At 41.7% G+C, this 21,314-nt stretch overlaps 2 long non-coding RNA genes across 3 annotated transcripts in view; one reads left to right on the plus strand and one right to left on the minus strand.

Annotated features, from left to right (window-relative positions):
* The first annotated feature begins 5,506 nt into the window (after nt 1-5,506).
* The window catches only part of LOC134808707 (uncharacterized), a 47,925-nt gene continuing 32,117 nt past the window's right edge, over nt 5,507-21,314 (plus strand). Inside the window, exon 1 of the long non-coding RNA XR_010152139.1 lies at nt 5,507-5,746. This is a non-coding gene — a long non-coding RNA (uncharacterized LOC134808707). The remainder of the gene's footprint in view (nt 5,747-21,314) is intronic.
* LOC134808708 (uncharacterized) overlaps nt 14,128-21,314 on the minus strand; it is a 50,778-nt gene continuing 43,591 nt past the window's right edge. For both annotated transcript variants that reach the window (XR_010152141.1, XR_010152140.1), the window contains exon 4: nt 14,128-15,076. This is a non-coding gene — a long non-coding RNA (uncharacterized LOC134808708). The remainder of the gene's footprint in view (nt 15,077-21,314) is intronic.

Below are 21,314 nucleotides of genomic sequence, written 5' to 3' on the forward strand. Positions count from 1 at the left end.
AGTCATTAGTCTCCAGCTGGACAATAGTCCCTAGGTGGATACCCAGGCCCCAGGTGGACACTAGACCCCAGATTAACACAAAAACCAAGTAAAAAATCAAGCCCCAAGTGGACAACCTGGCCCTAGGTAAATACACAAATCTCAAGCTGACACCAGGCCTTATTTGGACACCCAAGCCCTAGGTGGACTTTGGACCCCAGGTGAACACTGAACTCTAGAAGGTCTTCAGGCCCTGTGTTGACTACCTGGCCCCAGGGAGACACCAGGCATAGATGAACTTCAGACACCAGCTGTACATCAGGTTCCAGGCAAATGTCCAGGCCCCAGGTGGATATCACACCTCAGATGAACACCAGGCCCCAGGTAGACATCAAAAACCAGGTGGACACTCAGGCCCCTACTGAATATCCGTCCCCAGGTGGACATCTGTCCCAAGGTGGACACGAGGCCACAGATGTACACTTAAGCCTAAGGCAGACCCCAGTCCCCAGGAAAACTCCAGGCTCCATGAGGGCACTCAGACCCCAGATGGATGCACTGGTCCTACGTAAATACAAGGCCCCAGGTAGACAGCAGGCCCCAGTGAACACTGGAGCCCAGGTGGGTACCTAGTTTCCAGGTGTGCATCAGGCAGAAGGTTGACCCAGTCCCCAGCTGAACTCTGGGCCCCAGCTGAACATCATAACCCAGATGGTCACCCAGGCTCCAGGTGAACACATGGTCTTAGGTGGACATCAGGCCCCACATGAACACCCAAGCCCCAGGTAGAGATCAGGCCTTAGGTGTACACCAGACCTCAGGTGGGCATCTGGCTCCAGATGGCCATAGGTGGATAACTAAGCCTCTCCTGGATATCAGGCCCCAGGTGGGCAGAAGGGTCCAGGCGAACATCTAGCCCCAGGGGGACATGCAGCCCCTGGTGGACATCAGGGCTCACATGGATAAACAGTTTACAGATGGACACCTGCCACAGGTGCCTCACCTCTACTCCCTGAAACCTCACTTCCCTTCATGGGCCTTCTGTCCGACTTGGGGTACCCCAGCCGCCCTAGGCACACACTGGACTCGAACCAGGGACGCCAGGCTCCCTGGGGCTCAGCGCAAGGGTTCATGGGAATACACTTTCGTCCGTGGGGGACCCAGTCCCCGCTTCTCCGTGGCACCGTTTTTTTTTTTTTTCTCTGCCCCAGGTGCCTCACCTTCCCCTCATGGGCCTTCTGTCCACCTTGTGGTACCCCTGGCGGCCCGAGGCGCACCCTGGGCTTGAACCAGGGATGCCAGGGTCCCCAGGGCACAGCGCAAGGGCTTATGGGGAGACACTTTCTTCCGTGGGGGTCCCAGGCCCCGCTTCTCCGTGGCGCGTTTTTTTTTTCCTCTGCCCCAGGTGGGTCACCTTCCCCTCATGGGTCTTCTGCCCGCTTTGGGGTACCCCTAGTGGCCCCAGGCACACGCTGGGCTCAAATAAGGGTCGCCAGGGTCCCCGGGGCCCAGCGCAAGGGTTGATGGGAAGACACTTTCTTCCGTGGGGGACCCAGGCCCCGCTTCTCCGCGGCGCGGTTTTTCTTCTTTCTCTGCCGCAGGTGCCTCACCTTCCCCTCATGGGCTTTCTGCTCTCCTTGGGGTACCCCTAGCGGGTCCAAGGTGCACCCTGGTTTCCAGCCAGGGACACCAGGTTCCCCAGGTCCCAGCGCAGGGGCTGATGGGAAGGCACCTTCGTCCGTGGAGGAGCCAGGCCCCGCTTCTCTGCAGCGCGGTTTTTTTTTTCCTTTGCCCCAGGTGTCTTATCTTCCTCTCATGGGCCTTCTGCCAGCTTCTGGGTAACCCTAGCGGGCGCGAGGCGCACCTGGAGCTCGAACCAGAGTTGCCAGGGTCCATGGGGCCCAGGGCAGGGGCTGATGGGAAGACACTTCCATCCGTGGGGGACCCAGGTCCCGCTTCTTTGCGGCGCGGTTTTTTTTTTTTTTTTTCTCTGCCCCAGGTGTCTCACCTTCCCCTAATGAGCATTCTGCCTGCTTTGGGATACCCCTATTGGGCACGAGACGCACCCTGGGCTCTAACCAGGGTCGCCAGTGTCCATGGGGCCCAGCGCAGGGGCTGATGGGAAGGCACTTTCGTCCGTTGGGGACCCAGGCCCCGCTTCTCCGCGGCGTGTTTTTTTTTTTTTTTTTTTTTTTTTCTGCCACAGTTGCCTCACGTCTCCTCCCTCAAACCTCACCTTCCCCTCATGGGCCTTCTGTCCGACTTGGGGTACCCCTAGTGGCCAGACGCACACCCTGGGTTCGAAACTGGGACACCAGGGTCCCCGGGGCCCAGCGCAAGGGCTGATGCGAAGACACTTTCTTCCTCGGGGACCCAGGCTCTGCTTCTCTGCGACGTTTTTGTTTTTGTTTTTGTTTTTTTCGCTTTTCCCCAGGTGCCTCACCTTCCCCTCATGGGCTTTCTGCCCGCCTTGAGGTACCACTAGCGGGCCCGAAGCGCACCCTGGTTTCGAGCCAGGGACGCTAGGGTCTCCGGGGCCCAGTTCAGGGCTGATGGGTAGGGACGTTCGTCTGTGGGGGACCCAGGCCCCACTTCTGGGCGGCGCAGTTTTTTTATTTTTTTCTCTGCCCCAGGTGTCTCACCTTTCCCTCATGGGCCTTCTGTCTGCCTTGGGGTACCCCTAGCAGGCCGAGGCGCACGCTGGGCTCGAGCCAGGGATACCAGGGTCCCTGGGGCACAGCGCAAGCGCTGATGTGAGGACAGTTTCTTCTGTGGGTGAGCCAGGCCCCGCTTATAGGCGGCGCGGTTGTTGTTTTTTTTTTTTTTCTCTGCCCCAGGTGCATCACCTTCCCCTCATGGGCCTTCTGCCCGCTTTTGGGCACCCCTAGCGGCCTGAAGCGCACCCTGGTCTCGAACCAGGAATGCCAGGGTCACCTGGGCCCAGCGCAAGGGCTGATGGGAAGATACTTTTGTCCGTTGGGGACCCAGGCTCTGCTTCTCCGTGGTGCGGTTTTTTTTTTTTTTCTGCCACAGGTGCCTCACCTCGCCTTCCTCAAACCTCAACTGCCCCTCATGGGATTTCTGCCCGCTTGTCTTCCGAGGCTGCGGTGTGGATCTCGCACTGCGGCCGCCTCGCCTTGGCTGGGGAGAACCTCGGTGGGTAGGATTCAGAGGGGCTTTTGGTTTCCCGTTTTCCACACTGAACCCTTCTAACTGGTCTCTGACCCTGATTATTCAGGGCTGCAAACAGGAAGGATTTTATTCACCATTGATGCGGCTCCGAGTAGTCCCAAAGCGAGGCATTGCCCCCAAGGTCTGTGCTGAGAACGTTGCTCTGCCTTCGCGGTGTCCCCCGGGTGTGTGCTGAGCAGAACGCAGCTCCGCCCTCGCGGTGCCCCCAGCCCGCCCGCCCGGGTCTGTGCTGAGGAGAACATGCTCAGCTTCGCTGTATCTCCGAAGTCTGTGCAGAGGAGAACTCAGCTCTGCCCTGGCAATGCTCTCCGGGGGTCTGTGCTGAGGAGAAGGCAGCTCCGCCCTCGCAAAGGCACAGGGCGCAGGCGCAGGCGCAGAGAGGCGCACGGGGGTACCCCTAGCGGGCCCGACGCCCACCCGTGGCTCGAACCAGGGTCTCCAGGGTCCACAGGGCCCAGAGCAGGAGCTGATGGGAAGGCATTTTCATCGTGGGGGATCCAGGCCCTGCTTCTCCGTGGCGCGGGTTGTTTTTTTTTCTTTTTCTGTGACAGGTGCCTCACCACTCCTCCCTCAAAATTCACCTTCCCTCATGGGCTTTGTGCTCCCAAAGCTCCCCTTGGGGTGCACTTAGCGGCTGAGGCACACCCTGAGCTCGAACCAGGGACACCAGGGTCCCCGGGTCCCAGTGCAGGGACTGATGGGAAGACACTTTCGTCCGTGGGGAATCAGGCCGCGCTTCTCTGCGGCGAAGTTTTTTTTTTTTTCTCTGCCCCAGGTGCCTCACTTTCCCCTTATGGGCTTTCTGCCCACCTTGGGGTAACACTAGTGGCCCGAGGCATACCCTGGGATCAAACCAGGGACGCCAGGGACCTCAGTGCCAAGCGAACGGGCTGAGGAGAAGACAATTTCCTCCGTGAGGGACCCAGGCACTGCTTGTCGGCAGCGCGTTTCTTTACTTTCTCTGCCTCAGGTGCCTCAACTTCCGCTCATGGACCATTTGTTCGCTTTCTGGTACCGCAAGCGGTCCCGAAGCACACCCTGGGCTCGAACCAGGGTCGTCACTGTCCACTCTGCCCAGTGTACGGCATAATGGGAAGGCACTTTCATCCATGGGGGACCCAGGCCCCGTTTGTCTGAGGCGAGGTCTCCTGTTTTTTTTCTGCCCCTGGTGCCTCACCTCTATTCTCACAAACTTCAAATTCAACTCATGGGCCTTCTGTCCGAGTTGGGGTACCCCTAGTGGCCCGACGCGCACCCTGGGCGCCAACGACGGATGCCAGGGTCCCTGGGGACCAGCGCAAGGGCTGATGGGAAGACATTTTCGTCAGTGGATGACCCAGAAACCGCTTGGCAATGCATTTTTTTCTCTGCCCCAGCTGCCTCAACTTCCCCCCATCAGCCTCCTGTCTCTCTGCGCCTGCGCCGGCGCCATGCGCTTCTCTGCGCCGCCACCATTGCTGGGGGATGGGTCCCTGAGACTTGGCGAAGTAGGAGTACTGGACTCGCGCACAGGCCCTGTCTCGCAGGTTTTCAGGTGCGCTTGGCGTTTCCTCCGCTTTGAGGGGCAGGTCTCCAGTGGCCCCCGGGCGCAGGCCTGGACATCACTGTCCGTCTCGTCGTGACCCACTACGGCCTCAGAGACACAGGCTCACTGCATGTGCTCTTGGGGGATGTCAGTGCCACGTGTGGTCACACTGGCTCCGGCTAGGACTAGCCTCTGTCTCTCTTTGCCCGTGTCGCCAGAAGCCGCGAAGTCGAGATGCCGGAGCCCCCGGGCCTTGGCGATGAAGGCAGGCCCCTGCTCCACCCAGGAAGGAGGGAGGCAGTGCGCTCGTGGGTCAGTGCCTTTGCAGCCGACAGCACGCCTTGCGGCCCTGGGGATCTTTCTGCGCCCCGGCGAGAGCCTTTCCGCCTCACTGCATTGTAACCCCATTCCCGATCACCGGGTGGGATCCATCATCGGATCCCAAGAGGAGTCCGCGCAGCCCAGCCGACACCCCGAAGCTCCTCCTTCACCGGGAACCCAAGCAAAAGACCGATCAAGGAGGTCCTGACGACAGGACTCCTATGGGTCCGACCCTGGGTCTCCCGCAGGCCCCTCTGGTAGTCCTCTTCCCTCCCGCCGCCCGGGGCTGCGCCGCAGCCGCCGCCGCAACCTCCAGCACCGCCGCAACCTCCAGCACCGCCGCCCCAGTCCCCACAGCCGCCGCGTCGCCGCCATTTTTTAAAGGGTCCGCAGCCTGACTCTGCCGAGTAAGGGGGGGGTGGGGCGGGTGAGTCGGCCTCGCCAGTGCGCATGGGCGAGGCCTGAGCCGCCGCTTCGGTCACAGTGATCGCCACCGTTGCCCGGGGATGGGTCCCTGAGACTTGGCGAAGTAGGAGCCCTGTGTGATCGTGCGTCAGAGTCGGGGCTGAGACCAGTCCTGGCCAGGGCAGTTGCCAGGACGGTCTCCGGAGGCCGGGATTCGCGGAGGGTCCACCAGCAGGAAGAAACCCCAGGAGGAAGAAACCTCAGACAGATCGCCGGGGAGGCAGCGCGGGATCCCAGCCTCAGGCGTGCGCGGACGGTGTGCGGGTGAGTCTCCCCAAAAGTGGCGCCCTTGTGATGTCGCGGACAGGTCTCCCTGTGTGCCCGTAGGCTGCTGTCTCACCGGTGGCTCGTAGTCGCGGAGAGCAGAACCCGGCAGCTTCAGGGGCTGCCTGGGGGTGGGTGTTACCTGCTGTATGTCTGTGTCCGTTATGGGTGTGTGTGTGTGTGTGTCTGTGTGTCTGTGTGTGTGTGAGCGCGCGCGCTCGTGCGTGTCTGTGTGCCCACTACCGTCTCTCTCTTAAGTCTCTCTCTCTCTCTCCCTGCTCACTCTTTCTGTCGCCCTCTCTTTCTGTCTCTGTCCGTCTGTGTGTGCGTGCGCCTTGGGACACATGTTCCCTGTGCGCCGGAGGCTGGGTTTCTTGCACGTCGGCCTTTCTTCTGGTCAGCCTCTCCCCGCGTCTCTGCCTGGGTGTTGTGGCCGGTTGGCAGTCGTTTTCCCGGCGGTTCCGGTTTGGGGGTCTGTGAAGGCCTGGGCAACGTGGGCATCTGTGTCGGAGCCGCAGGGGTTTTCATTCCCTCCCCATCCGGAGCAGCCTCTTTGCTAGGCTAGATCCAGACGACCGCTCCCCAACCAAGGACAACGGCCTCCCAGGCGCTCATTGTCCACCCGCAGGAGGGTGCCCGCAGACCTTCCAGAAGATGCTTCTCACGCCTCTCGTCCTCTGCCCTCATGGAGAAATCTAGCCACAGCTTGACGCAGGGACGAGGAAGGAAGCCGTCAACGTGATGGGGCAAGCATCTCTGTCACTCGAAGGCAGTATAGAGGTCCACCACAGAGGCATATCCAGTATGGTGCCCACCACCTCATCTTGGGGCTGGGTGAAGGGCAAGTTGCACTGCAGGAAATATTAGCCTTGTTCTCTGTCTTCAATTTGTTCCAAGATTGCGGCCCACACCAGTGCTTGGGCTTGTGAGAATGGAGGGCTCTCCAACAGTTCAGAAACAAGCAGTCTGCCCCAGGGGTGAGAGGAGCAAAAGACACCCCCACCTATGCTTTTCCATGGAACATCAAGTCCCTCAGAGTATAATCTCTGCTGGGTTCTTGCTTCCTTATTTTTCTGTGTTCAAGTTTCTTCTTGTGGTGCTCTAGCACACTTCCGTCAATATAGATATTGGAATTAATGATTATCCATAACTTTGCTTTCTCTTTCTGAGAATAACTAGAGTCAAATATCTATAGTCAGTCATATCGAAGAAAAACCTCAGAAATATACTTCTTAGTAACTCAACACCCAAGAGCAAATCATAATGGAAATTATAAAATATTTTTAATTAAAAAATGTATACTACATTATAAAATGTGTCATTCTAGAGGAAAATGTAGAACCTTAAATTCTTATTTTAGGAGGACAACAAATTAATATTTAAAATGTTTTGAATTTATTGGTAGAAGTTAGAAATATCAACAGAAATAAAAGGAAATAAAAAATACATGCATAGTGATTAAGAATACAGGGAAAGAAAAGTCAAGAAATATGGCCAAAAGTTTGTTAGTTGTTGTAGGAGCCATACAATAACAAAACTCTGGAGAAATGGCTTGATAAAATTAAGAGAAGAAACAAGTATGCAATCTCAGGAATCAAAATAGGAAATAATTATACATCAGGTGTCAAGAATTTTTTTTGTTTTTTGGAAAGGATCTGATGGTAAATATTTTAGGTTTTTGGGCTATATGGTTTGTTGCAACTAATCAATTCTATTGTTGTGGCATAAATTGACAGTATATCAATGAATAAGCATGACAGTGTTCCAGTAGTACTTTATTTATAAATACTGTCTGGCTTATTTGCCACAATTTATTGAGTTTTGTTTTAAATAATACAAATATCAAGAAGGTAAATTAATGTAGTATGAAAACATTTAATTCAATAAATTTGGAAATATATGTAAAATGTGTACAATTACTTGAAACATGCATTTTTCCAAAAGTAACCTAAAGTGAAAAGAAAAATCTGAATTGTGCTACAACAAATGCATTTAATCAGTAGTCAGAAATCATCTCATAAAGATAATTTCAAGCCATGATGACTTTACTGGCAAGTTGTTTCAAACATGAAACAAAACAATAATTCCAATCTTACATACAATTCTTTCTGAGCATGAAACAGGAAAGAACATACTCTATTTCATTTTATTATGCTATTATGACTCTGATAGTATAACCTGACAAGGATAGTAAAGGGAAAGTAAATTAAACAGCAATGTAATTTATGAAAATAATGAAGGAAAACTTAAAAAAGTACCATGCAGAAATAAGCAATGCATTAAAATGTAAGACATCACAGCCAATGTTTATTCTAAGAAACCCTGGGAAGCAATAATGGCCTCATGTAAAGGTATCAATTACTATGATACACCACAACAAATAACTTAACAATATTATAAGCATATTTAATTTTATTTTCTTAAAAAGTCATACATTTTAACAACCCGAAATTAAAAGAGAATCTAGTTTAACTGATAACATTTGTTTTCAAAAGTTCTATTGAAATTATAACACTTAACAAAGGAATGTTAAAATATTTCCTTTGTGATTGGGAACAAAATAAACATAGATGGTACAAGCAATTTTATTTATCCTTTTGCAGGTCTTAGACACTGGGATAGGATTGTAAATATTAAAAAAATAAGAATTATGAAAGACAACAGATTATTATGTTACCGATGACACTAAGTACACAGAAAATTCAAAATGATCGTAAGATATGTTATCCTAATGAATATGAGCTTTTAGCAAGATGCTTTGACACAAACGTATTATGCAATATTGAAATGCATTTCAAATAAGTAGAGAACTTTATTTAGATGTGTCAATGTGGCTTACTCTCACAAACATAATATTTAGTGGTATGATTAAGTCACAAAAGAATATGTACAGTATAACTGAGTTTAAATAAAGTTCAAATAAACATAGACATAACATTGACATAAATATATTCTTGAATTGAAAGACTTTAATGAAATCACTTCTCCCCAAAATTAATCTTTGTAACTAGTGCATCCAAAGTAAAACCCAGTAAGGTTTGATTTAGATATTGACAAGCTAATTCTAGAATTTATGTAAACTCTAAAAATATTAAAATTCAGTTAATAATTTATTGAGGAAGGAAGAATATATTACAGGAAATATTATAAGACTTAATTAATGCAATGTGGTATTAACAAAGTAATAAATAATCAATGAAATGGAATAGGTAGACTACAGTAAGGAAAATATAAGAACTCATGATATGTAAGAAAGCTAGTATTATAGATCAGTGGTGAAAAATAAATTTGCCAATAAATGAGAGTGAGAAAACTGGTTATACATATGGAAAATAATTAAAGTGATTCTTTACCTTATATAATATGTAACAATCAACTCCTTGGCGATCAATATTTAAATGTAAAGCCAGGCAAAAATTACAGAAAACCCAGCAGTAAAACAAAGAAAATGGCTTGTACATGTGCTTTATAAAATGTACAATGTAAGTGTCCACCATACATATTTAGAATCACTTTAACTTGTTTTTAACACAAAAATGCAAATGAAAATGTTTTATATGTACATTATTACTTATACAACAGATTGACCAAAAAAAGTCTGACAAGAAAGACTTCTGGCAAAGATATAGAGCAATAATAATTTCATATGCTTTCCTGGAAATGGAAATTATATCCGTTTTAAAAAGAGGCTTGTATTATCCAGTAATATTGAAGATGACCATATATTCTAATCAGCAATTGGCTTTCACTCCTTATTTTGTATGTACGTGGTTGGCCATTAAGAAATGTGATCCAAAATATTTACAGGCTCAGTTAAGTACTATAAGCAATGCAAAAGTTAAACAACAGTAGAATGTGGTAGAGTCATACAGTGGAATACTACACTTTAGAAAAAAATAGATAACTTTATTTAGATATGTTAATGTGGCTTACTCTCACAAACGTAATATGCAGTGGTATGATTAAGTCACAAAAGGATATGTACAATATAATTCAGTTTAAATAAAGTTCAAGGACACAAAACAGCAGGTTGGATTGTTTGTAAAAGGTTTACTGGACACTAAATCTATAAAGATAATAATAGAAATTATTTTAACACATCCTTCAATTACCTTTCATTCCTCCAGAAATTTGTTGAAACCTCTTGAATGCCTATGACCTTTCTCATTTCCTCCACTGTTTAATTTCCTTTTATACTTTGTTTAAAACTTTGAATGGACATATGAGAGATGAAGTCATATTTTTCTAAATAACTTCAAAAATATTTTGCTTTAAAATATAAGTAGTGATTAAATTTCTAAGAATTGAGCAATAGTTTAATGTTATAAATTTAGTTTTCATGAATATTTCTCTCTCCACATTTCTTCTTCTCAACTTGCTCATATCCCTTCAAATGACAAAATACTTAGAAGTATTTGAGTCAAGTTAGATATATTTTTGAAGATATTATTTGCTTATTTATCTATGAGAGGTCAACAAAAACTTCCATGAATATTAGGAAAGCAAATGTCGGTAGCTCCATTCACTTCAATATTGAATTCACCTATATCTGAAATTTAAATGTCAGTGATAAGACTGACAGAAAGTGACAATTTCTTTAGGTAACACAGCACTAAGTGGCAATACTTTAATATTGTCACTATTACATTTTTCAGATATACAATATATACTTTACCAAGAATCCTAGTCTATTATGTTCTAAGGATGAGCTGCCTTTATACAAATTCACAATAAATAGCTGTGTAAATAAGAGTTACCATTTTTATTTTATAGCATAAAATGTATTTCAAATAGTTGTACAAATCAGATATGTTATAAAAGAAACATCTTTCCTATTATTGAATTACCCAAAGTTGCTTACCTAACATAGAATCTTGTGGAGGAAAATAGGCCAGTGAAATTCAGTGATTATTCATTATGATCAAGGTGATTAGTACAGAAATCTCCATGACTATTCTGTGCAGTGTCTTTTCTTTAACAATATTTTATAATCATTCTTATTTTTACTTTCTGTAGACAAATCCTTTCTTGTTTTGCCTCCTTTTAGGTACTTTTGAGATTATAAAAGTATATAGTAAAAACAAATGCACACACAAAACTATTCGGTTGGTATACTTAATTTTGTCAGAATAGATTTAGTCCAGGTATATTCCAGTGGTTTCTTACTGAGAGTCCATCCTAGTCCCCTGATTATTACTTCAGTGTTCAATGATGGTTTTTCCTTCATGTTAACAGGAAATAGTTTTGGTTTCTGCTAAAAATGGCAGTTGCCACCAGTATGTGTGAGTTTTATTTCTTAGAAAATAACTATATTTTATATTTGGTGAATATCTTAGTTTTGCATTTAATTTGCTAAGTAGAATCAATGCAATCACTATCATATTCTATAGTTTTTCCTAACAGATTGATAGAGTAAAATGTATGGTTTTTCTAATTTTTAGCATGTGTGTCCAATAAAATGACTTTATATAATTTTTTTCTTGTTGGTTCATTTTTTTTTCCAGTCAAAGTTTCTTCTTTAGTTTCTCATATAATTGATTCAAAACTCCTAAGTGATGATCACAGTAACCTTAGGTATTTCTTAATTCTCCATAATAAATATAGCATCTGAGTCTAATTTATTCTGGGAGATTTATTAACTTTTAAGATAGCATGTGTCACTTACATAATCTAACAATGCATTTTGCATACTAAAATGATGAAACATTCTTAATGAATTTAAATAGCTACTTTATCAGAAACAGGAGTCATAGGTTGAATTTTTATGTGAGTAGTAGAGCTAAGAATATTTGTAAAACAGCTCTCCATGATGGGCTCCAACAGGATGAAGTAAGACCACCTATCAAGGAAATAAGATCAATCCCAAAATGAACTGTACATGAAATTCTGCTCTAAGATCTTTTTGCTTTTTAACATGATTTCAGAAAAGGCTAATTTTTGTAATGGACTACAATACTTGTTTTGCTACATAAGCTTTCAGGATTTTTTTTCTTTTATTTTTATTTTAAAATTAATTTTTGAGCAGCATTCTTGACTGCAAGAAAGCTTCTGTCAGTTTCCCAAATTACTCAAATAACATGTATTTTACACTGAAAATCATGAGCTCCTTAACTCAAAGCTTTTCCTTGTTGTTTTTGTAACTATTTACCATACAATTACTTGTAAATGAAATGTATAACATAAATATGCACTAACATAAAGGGAAATGTTTAAATATTTTTTAAACTTCTCAAAAAAGATAAAATTCTCGGTTTTTAAGAACATTGTATCTTTCATTTTATCCTTCTTTCTCCTCCAAATATATTAATAACTATCCTTCTATTTGTTACATTCTTTTACTTAAAGGGACTAAAGTATAAATCAGGTAATTAATACACAAAACTTTATTCTGTCCCTTGCTTGTAGCACTACTTCATTCCAGTTTCCTCAGAGTTTATTATATAAATCAGACAGATTTGTAAATAAGTATTTTACAGTCTACATTTATTTAATTATGAAAATGGAAACATAGAATAAAATGTGGACAGATAATAAGCTTTACTTGTGTGTTTCTCCATCTTTTCAAGTTGATCAGGTATATGGATGGCATTTTAAATAATGTGTTAAATTTAGAGAATACATTAAATAGAAAAGAAAATCGTGGGAAATAGGAAAGCCTTTCCATTACGGGTTTAGATATAAAATGTTCTATTCAGTTACAAACTAAACCTAAAATGAGAGGTTTCTTTTGTTTAACTGAAAGAGCTAGAGAGTAATTAAAGGTAATTTGCATGTTAATATTCTTAAAAGGTTCGCTTTTCTGTTCTAAGAATACCAGGGAACAATTGAATAGATAAAAAGCAAACTATAAATTGCCAAATAGATCTTTTGTATAATAATACATCTCCCAAGACAAAAGATAGTTCAGACCCATAAAAAATAAGGGAAGTGTATTTGCCTGACTGGTCTTGCATCTTGCCTGACCACAATGAATTTGCATCAGATTTTAAACTCACAGAGTTATAAAATATCTTAATGTGTTAAGAGGGAATCAAAAGTGAATGTGATTAACTTGAAGGAACTAATTGGCAGACTTTAACATTAGGCTAGTTTTAATAAATATTTAATAAATATTAATAAATTTAATAAACTAATAAATAAACTATTTAATAAATAAAGGAACTAGTTGGCAGACTTTAACATTAGGCTAGTTTTAATAAATATTTAATAAATATTAATAAATTTAATAAACTATTTAATAAATAAAACTGAAAGCAGAAAAATACTTTTCTTAAATAATTATTAGTGCCAGATTGATACTGTTAATATTATTGATTCAATCTGGGAAGTCCTCCCTCTTGCCCTTTCTCTACCCAGATCTTGCATTCTTTTGCAAAATAAGAACAATACAAACTCATTATTATTTTTTTTATTTTTATTTTTATTTATTTTATTTTATTTTATTTTATTTTGGAGACAGAGTCTCGCTCTATCGCCCAGGCTGGAGTGTAGTGGCGCGATCTTGGCTCACTGCAACCTCCGCCTCCCGGGTTCACGCCATTCTCCTGCCTCAGTCTCCCGAGCAGCTGGGACTGCAGGCTCCCGCCACCATGCCCGGCTAATTTCTTGTATTTTGTTTAGTAGAGACGGGGTTTCACCGTGTTAGCCAGGATGGTCTTGATCCTCTGACCTCGTGATCCGCCCGCCTCGGCCTCCCAAAGTGCTGGGATTACACGTTTGAGCCACTGCGCCCGGCCACAAACTCATTAAGTCACTTATTTATTACTCTATTCCTCAATGAACTCTTTTGTAGACTTCTAACCCATCTATAACCAATGCAGTGGTACTCCTCCCTCTCATATTTAATTTCTCAGCTCAAGTAAGACTTCCTCAGAGGTTTAATCTAATTAATCTTCATCTAATTAAAATAGAAACCCTTACCCATTTATTCTGTCCAAAGCAACGTTTCCTCTCCCCTCCCCTTCCCCTCCCCTTCCCTTCCCCTTCCCTTCCCGTTCTCTTCCCCTTCTCTTCCCCTTCTCTTCCCCTTCTCTTCCCCTTCCCTTCCCCTTCCCTTCCCCTTCCCTTCCCCTTCCCTTCCCCTTCCCTTCCCCTTCTCTTCCCCTTCCCTTCCCCTTCCCTTCCCCTTCTCTTCCCCTTCTCTTCCCCTTCTCCTCCCCTTCTCCTCCCCTTCCCTTCCCCTTCCCTTCCACTTCCTTCCCTTCCCCTTCCCTTCCCCTTCCCTTCCACTTCCTTCCCTTCCCCTTCTCTTCCCCTTCCCTTCCCCTTCCCTTCCCCTTCCCTTCCACTTCCTTTCCTTCCCCTTCTTTCCCCTTGCCTTCCTTCCTGCCTTCTTTCTTTTCTTTCTTTCTGTCTTTTCTAATACAAGGCTTGACCACTGGGGTAAAATTGTCAAAATGTAAAAAGGAGATAATTAAAAAATAAATAGTACCTAAGTAGTATGCTAAAATATACATGGGGCAAGATCATCTTTGCATTTTATCCTTGGGTGCATTCTGGACCACCTTAATCTTTTTTTTTTTTCCTAAGACAGAGTCTCTCTCTGTCATGCAGGCTGGAATGCAGTGGCACCATGATGACTCACTACAGCCTCCACCTCCCAGGCTCAAGTGATTAATCTTAAATAGTGCAATTATTCTATTTAATCACAAATGTCAGCATCTCTTTTCTTTAGTTTTGGCACATGATTTTCACCTTTTATCCTCTCTCTCTCTCTCTCTCCATGCTTCATTATATTAGTTCCCTAGGCTATCACAACAAATTGACACAAACTAAATGACTTCAACAACAGCAATGTATTCTAAAACAGTTCTAGAGGCTAGAAGTCCTAAATACAGTGGGGCCACACTCGCTCTGAGGTCCCTAGAGAGAATCCATTCTGTAGATCTTCCAGCTTCTGGGGGCTGTCAGCATTCCTTTACTCATGCCAGCATTCCTTTTCCCCAGCTTCTGGGGGCTGCACCACTCCAATCTCTGCTCCCTGGTCACATTGCCTCCTCTTCTGTGTGTCAAGTCTCCCTCTGACTCACTCTTAAAAAAACATTTGTCAGGCCAGGCACAGTGGCTCATGCCTGTAATCCCAGCAATTTGGGAGGCCGAGGAGGGCGAATAACTTGAGGTCAGGAGTTTGAGACCAGCCTGGCTAACATGGTGAAACCCTTCCTCTAATAAAAGTACAAAAATTATCTGGGCATGATGGCAGGCGCTTGTAATCCCACTCCTCAGGAGGCTGAAGCAGGAGAATTGCTTGAACCCGGGAGGCAGAGGTTGCAGTGAGCAGAGATCGCACCACTGCACTCCTCCAGCCTGGGCGAAAGAACAAGACTCCATCTCAAAAAAAAAAAAAAGAAGAAGAACATTTGTCATTGAATTAAAGACCCGTGAGTATATTTCAGAATAAGCCCCTTCCCTTAAAGTCCTTAACTTAATCACAAGCATTGCCATATAAGGTAATATTCACTGTTTAATGTGTCATTATATTCAAAGATTCCAAGGATTAACGCGTCACATATCTTTTAGAAAAAACTATTCGGCCTACTAAACTCGATGAGTCTTCATCTACTAAGACTCAGGCCAAGTCAGATAAAAAGCTTTATAATATTCCACACCTCTCTCTACACGTGTTAAAAACAAGGAGAAAGAGTTTCTCTTAAAATTTTAAGTTCATTAAAAATAGAACAAAAGCAGAAACAATTGAGGTTTTTGTGGTTGTTGCTGTTTGTGTCTTTATTTTTAAAGATTCTACTTTGTACCATATACACATGGTAAATTATTCATTATCATATCTGCTCCTTTTTTTTCATTTGAAGTAATCATATTCCATGGAAAATATTTAAATTCCCAGGCATTGTTAGTTGTAGAGCTCATAAAATGTTCAATGCTTCAGTGAGTTGCAAATTGAAAACAAATAAATTCTTGGAGAAAAACTTGACAGTATTCTACACACTTTGCTCTTGATTGATGTCATGTGGTGATTCCAATAAATGACTTTTTTCAAACAACTTAAACTATAACTGATTTAAGTAAATGGGGGTGCAATGGTTCTTTCTTATAGATCTCATCTGCTGAGATGCTATACACAGAATTTCAATCATCTTACCCTATGATTTTTCAAAGGTATATAAGAATGAATAATAATATTATTATTATTATTCTAAAAATAAAAATAATTATAATATTCATTATTCTAAAAATAAATTTTTGTTTATTATTAATAAAATAACATTATAAGGATACATTTATTTATTACAATCATGAAAATATTTAGAATGTACCATTTTCTAGGTAGTAAACTAGTGCTTCACATATTTTTGTTCATTTAATCTTTATTTTTATAAGTCAACAACTATAGACATTATTTTATATTATTTATACTTTATAAAATATAATAAAGACATTTTAAAATATATATCAAATATATAATAAAGTATTACATTATAAAATACCATATTTTATAAAGTAGATGACTATCAATATAGTCATTATATAGATGAGTAAACTGAGGCATATTGTTTCTGTAAAAACCTCCAGAGCGCACATAAAATAAATGCTGCAGACAATGAGCCAAAACATCATACTAAAGATTTTGCTTCCAGAAGCTGCACTCTTAACTACTAGGCTCTAATGCCTTTTTTTATATAAATGATATCATATTGTTCTCTTTTGATCTGGCTTCTATTAATTAGCATATTTATTGAGATTAATCTATTTTATAGTATGGATGAAAGTTTCATTTCTTTTATTGCTTGTAGTATTTCAAAATATGGATATATCAAAGCTTGCTTATTCATTTATCTGTTAATGAATATTTGATTGTTACATGCTCTTCACTATTAGCCCCTCTCTCCCATAAAAAAGTGCTGTGAATGTTTTGGTACAAGTTTTTTATGTACATATACTTTCATTTCCCTACAAATTGATTGGCAGTCATATGATAGGTGCATACGTCAAAATATTTTAAAAACTGACAAGCCTTTTTCCAGAGTCATTGTACTAATTTCCATTACCATTAGCAGTGCATGTATGTTGGTTTTCCTCTATAGTTTTGCCAACACTTGGCATGGCCAGCCTTTTTAACTTTGGCCATTCTTTTTTCTTTCTTTCTTTTTTTTTTTTGAGATGAAGTTTCACTCTTGTTGCTCAGGCTGGAGTGCAATGGCACAATCTCGGCTCACTGCAATCTACACCTCCCGGGTTCAAACAGTTCTCCTGCCTCAGCCTCCCAAGTAGCTGGGATATAGGCGCGCATCACCATGCCCAGCTAATTTTTGTATTTTTAGTAGAGCTGGGGTTTCACCATGTTGGTCAGGCTGGTCTCGATCTCTTGACCTCAGGTGATCCACCCACCTTGACCTCCCAGAGTGCTGCGATTACAGGTGTGAGCCACTGCGCCTGGCCTCTTTTTTTCTTTTTTGAGATAGGTTCTTGCTCTGTCACGCAGGCTGGAGTGCATTGGCACAACCATAGTTCACTGCAGGCTCCACCTCCTGGGCTCAAGTGATTCTCCCACCTCAGCTTCCGAGTAGCTGGTACTACAGGCATGTGCCACCATGCCTAGCTACATAGAGACACCATGCCACGTCTTTTTCTTTTTTGTAGAGACAGGATCTCACTATGTTGCCCAGGCTGCTCTCTAACTCCTGGGGTCAAGAAACCCTGCTGCCTTGACCTTCCAAAGTGCTGGGATTACAGGCTTGAGCAACTGTACCCAACCCATTTTTGACAGACACAGATCAATTCCCTAATGACTAATGATATTGAGGATCTTTCCATGTGTTTACTTTCTATCTACATATGTTCTTTAGAGAAGAAGTATTCATTTAAGTCATTTGCCTACTTTTATTAGAGTTGCTAGATTTATTATCAAGTTTTGAGAGTTCTTATATTTTCTGGACACAACTTTTTTGCCAGACATATATTTTGCAAATATTGTTCTCAGTAGTGTCTTATATTTCTATTTGTTTTACAGTGTTTCCTGAGGAACATATGTTTTACATTTTGATGAACTGGAGTTGTCAATTTCTACTTTGATGAAACATGGTGTTTGTGTCATGTCTAAGTAGTATTGAGGTCAAAGACTTTTCTATATTTTCTCCTATACGTAATTTTTCTTCCTTTTGTTTCACTTTGTTTTTACATTTTACATTTAGGCATATGATCTGTACTAAATTAATTTTTGTATCATGAGTTACGTGTTAAAGTTCTACTTTTTGCATATGAGTATCTAATTGTTCCAGCAGAATTTGTTGAAGGGCTATCTTTTATTTACTGAATTACCTTTGTATCTTTGGAGAACACCAATTTACCAAAATTCTGTACATATATTTCTGAATTTTCTATTATCTTCCAATGACATTTCTGTCTATCTTTATGCCAATATCACACTATTTTCATTACTGTAGCCTTATAAGCTTTGGTATTAGATTGTGCTAATCCTTCAAAAATATTCTTATTTTTAAGAATTATTTTGGCTATTTTAGACTCTTTGCATTTCTACTGAAGTTTTAAAATTAGTGTGTAAATTCCTATAAACAATGCCTAATAATATTTTAATTGGGATTGTATTGAATCTATATTTAGGGATAATCACATTTTACCATGTGAATTTTCTAACCCATATTCATATTACATCTTTCCATTTATTTAAGTCTTCTTTAACTTTCTGCAGTGTTTTGAGTTTTAGTGTACCAGACTCACATCATTTGATAGATTAATTCCTAATTCTTCTACATTTTTCATGATATTATTAATAGTACTTTTATTTTAATTTTTTATTGTTCATTGCTGGTATATGGAAATATTAGTTTAATATGTTGCTTTTTTTCTTTTTTATGTTGCTAACTCACTTATTATAGCCAGCAGTGTTTTTGTAGATTTCAGTGGACTTTCTACATAGACATGCCATCTATAAATAAAACCAATCTACATTTTCCTTTCCCATCTGTAATTCTTTTGCTTATGTTTTTTGTGTATTTTACTTGGTAGAACGTCTAGTGGAATGTTAAAACAAAGTGCTAAGAGTTAATGGACTCATCTTGTTCCTGAAATAGGGGGAAATAAACTGATTTTTCTTCATTAAGTATGATGCCAGCTATTGTTTTTACATAGATATCTTTTATTAGGATATTCTTGAATTTCTTCTAGACGGTAATAACTTAGATCTTGTTTTATTGATCCAATCTGCTTTTAAATTGGTATATTTAGACCATTTATATGTAATGTGGTTATGTGTGCAAATATATATTTTTTTCTTTTTTCTTTTTTTTTTTTTTTGAGACAGAGTCTGGCTCTGTTGCCCAGGCTGGAGTGCAATGCGATGATCTTGGCTCACTGCAACTTCTGCCTCCTGGGTTCAAGCCATTCTCCTGCCTCAGCCTTCTGAGTAGCTGGCATTACAGGTGCCCACCACCATGCCTGGCTAATTTTTTGTATTTTTAGTAGAGACAGGTTTCACTATGTTGGCCAGGCTGGTCTCGAACTCCTGACTTCATGATCTGCCCACCTCAGTCTCCCAAAGTGCTGGGATTATAGTCGTGAGCCACCGCACCTGGATATTTTTAGCTTTAAACCTATTATTTTGCTTTTGCTTTCTATCTTTCCTGAAGGAATTCAGAACCAGATACCCCAAAACGTGCCACTTTGGCATATTGATTTTTTTGAGTTAAAGACACTTGAAAAATAGCAGATGCAAGAAAAGCACTCTGATTTTCCTTTAAAGCACTCTGATTTTCCTTTTTCTTAAAAGTAGGAGGTAAAATTTCTACATGAAAGTTGCCCTCTTTATACAAGAAGGAAAGTAACAGTCTCATCACCCAGGATGAGAAGTTGAGGCAAGGGAAACCTGTACAAACAGACCTTGTTAAACCAACCCTTATCCTGTTAATCACCTCTTCACCCAATTAACTACACTAGTTCCAGCTCCTTTGTCTTGTCATATTTCACAATTTACTACTCTGTGTCTACTTCAGAACATAAGTGATTATGTCATGGAGTCTTCCTTCCTTAAAGAATCTCTCATGCCACATAATACATGTATTAAATAAACTTGTATGCATTTTCCTGTTGATCTGTCTTATATCAATTTAATTCTCAGGCTTAGCAGAGGAAAAAAAAACTAAGAAGATGGTAATAAAATTTTGCTTCCCCTACCATCCCATCTGTTTTTTGCTTATTTTCCCTCTTGTTTGCCTTCTTTTCTATGAATTAAATATATTTTACGGTTTCATCTTATCTCCTTTTTTACTTGAGAATTAAAACTCTCTGTATTGTTAATTTTAATGGTTGCTTTTGAGTTTGTAGTATACATGTTTAACTCATCACATTCTACCTTCAAATTATAATATACTACTTTACATACAGTATCATGAATAACAACATTTTCTTTATTTTATCCTAACTGTTGTTCTGTTATTGTCATGTAATTTATTTTTATATATGTTGTAAACTCATTATAAATTGTTATTATTCTTGTTTAAATTAGAGGTTAATAATGTTTTCTTGTCTCTCTCTCTTTTTTTTTTTTTTTTGAGACAGAGTCTAGCTTTGTACCAGGCTGCAGTGCAGTAGTGCCATCTCAGCTCACTGCAACCTCTGCCTCCCGGGTTCAAGCGATTGTCCTGCCTCAGCCTCCCGAGTAGCTGGGATTACAGGCACATGCCACCACACCCAGCTAATGTTTGTATTTTTAGTAGACACGGGGTTTCATCATGTTGCCCAGGATGGTCTCAATTTCCTGACCTCGTGATCCGCACATCTCGGCCTCCCAAAATGCTGGGATTACAGGCATGAGCCACCAGAACTGGACATGCTTTCCTTAAAAGCTAAATATTTTAGGCTTGTGTGCCATTAGGCTCTGTTACAACTACTTAATTCTGCTTTTGTAATTCTATAGCACCCATTGATAATACACAAACAAATGAGCATGAATGTGTCTCACTAAAAATTTGTTCACATAAACAGGCAGTCCACCCATGAAGCTATAGCTTGCTGACCCCTTGTTTAAACAATCAATTGAATTCAAACAGAAATAAAAGGATCTTATATATTTAACCATGTTGATACCATTTCCAGTACTTTTCATTCTTCTATGTAGATCCAAATTTCCTTTTGATATTATTTTACTTCTGCCTGAAACATTTTCTTTAACATTTTTTATAGTGTTGTTTTAATGGTGATGATTTCTTTCAGGTTCTAAGTGCCAGAACAAAATCTTTATTTCACCTACATCTTGAAAGATGGTTTCTCTGAGTCTACAATTTCCAGCTGACAATGTTTATCTTCCAGTACTTTAAAGATGTTGCTTCATTATCTTCTAATTTTCTTTGTTTCCAATAAATTGTTTGCTGGCATTTTTTGTTCCTCTGTGCAAACCGTGTTTTTGTCATTGGCTGCTTTGAGAATTTTTCTTTATCACTAGTTTTAAGCAATTTTATTTTAGTGTATTTTGTGCACAAGACAAGGATGCCCTCTCTCACCACTCCTGTTCAACATAGTATTGGAAGTCCTTGCCAAAACAGTTAGGCAAGAGAAAGAAATAAAGGTACCCAAATAGGAAGAAAGGACGTCAAAC

The sequence above is a fragment of the Pan troglodytes genome, chromosome 17, assembly GCF_028858775.2.
Source record: "Pan troglodytes isolate AG18354 chromosome 17, NHGRI_mPanTro3-v2.0_pri, whole genome shotgun sequence".
Lineage (NCBI taxonomy): Eukaryota > Metazoa > Chordata > Mammalia > Primates > Hominidae > Pan > Pan troglodytes.